The sequence below is a fragment of the Otolemur garnettii genome, unplaced genomic scaffold, assembly GCF_000181295.1.
Source record: "Otolemur garnettii isolate 467f Iridium unplaced genomic scaffold, OtoGar3 scaffold00181, whole genome shotgun sequence".
Lineage (NCBI taxonomy): Eukaryota > Metazoa > Chordata > Mammalia > Primates > Galagidae > Otolemur > Otolemur garnettii.
Genome location: NW_003852576.1, coordinates 1,052,051 through 1,053,406, shown reverse-complemented (window position 1 = coordinate 1,053,406; position 1,356 = coordinate 1,052,051). Strand labels below are relative to the sequence as shown.

General features: G+C 45.5%; 1 protein-coding gene across 1 annotated transcript in view; it reads left to right on the top strand.

Annotated features, from left to right (window-relative positions):
* The window catches only part of PDS5A (PDS5 cohesin associated factor A), a 118,389-nt gene that overhangs the window by 810 nt on the left and 116,223 nt on the right, over positions 1–1,356 (top strand). The window lies entirely within an intron of this gene.

Genomic DNA, 1,356 nt, shown 5'->3' with positions numbered 1-1,356 from the left:
GCAGTGAATTATGATGGTACCACTACACTCCAGCCAGGGTGACAGAGCCATACCCTGTCTCTTTAAAAAAAAAAAAAAAAAAAATAACCTTAAGAGCCAGCCGGGTGGCTAACGCCTGTAACCCTAGCACTCTGGGAGGCCCAGGCTGGTGAATTGCTTAAGCTCACAGGTTGGAAACCAGCTTGAGCCAGAGTGAGACCTTGTCTCTAAAAATAGCCTGGCTTTATGGCAGGTGTCTGCAGTCTCACCTCCTCTGGAGGCTGAGGCAAGAGAATTGCTTGAGCCCAAGAGTTTGAGGTTGCTGTGAGCTGTGACTCTACTGGGGCTGGGGGAAGGGTGGTGACAAAAGTGAGACTGTCTCAAAAAATAAAATAATTTACAAATTTAAATGTAGATAATAATTTGTCTAGGAAGGTTCTTATTTTCATCAGCTTTTGAGAGAACTGATTTAAGCACAAATTTTTTAATTGTCTCTGGGGCAACTTACATATATAAAATATATTGTGATTAAACTTTGACAGAAATGCTGACTTTTCAGAGTTCAGGCTTGAAGTCTTCAAGATAATTTGAGTCCTGATGTACAGGGGAGTTAGAAATTTGGCTCTTTCAGTGAGGTGTCAGCTTATTTTGTTTAAGCTTGGTGGTCCTAAGGTGAAGATTTTAAGCTTCAAGCTTTTGTTGGTCTTTGTTTTTGCTTTCTGTCCCAGGGGTCCTCAAACTTTTTAAACAGGGGGCCAGTTCACTGTCTCTGAGACCATTGGAGGGCCAGACTGCGGGGCCGGGCCCAGTCAGCTGCTAAGCAGGACAGGCAGCAGCGGCAAAAACACCTGGTGGGCCAGATAAATGTCCTTGGCGCGCCGCATGTGGCCCGCAGGCCATAGTTTGAGGACACCTGTATGCTCATGGGATAGAACATGTGGGATGTTGGGCAATGCTGGAGATGATATGGTTGTTACAGTTGGAGCTAGATGAGAGTAGGGAAAGATTGGGATAGGGAAAGACCAGAGTTGGTAAATACAGTTAGGAAACTGTCAATGATGTTGTAGGTGAAAGATTGAAATCTTTTTTTTTTTTTCCTTAGACTGTGTCCCCCTCAGTAGAGTGCCTACCTCATAGCTCACAGCAACTCTTGGGCTCAAGTCATTCTCCTTGCCTTAGCTTCCTGAGTAGCTGGGAGTATAGGCGCCTGCCACAATGCCCACCTTTTCTTTGTTTTTTGGGTTTTTTTGAGACACGGTTTCTCTATGTCGCCCAAGGCTCTGTGTGCCGTCGCATCATAGTTCAGCAACCTCAAACTCTTGGGCTTACATGATTCTCTTGCCTCAGTCTCCCAAGTAGCTGGGACCACAGGCACCT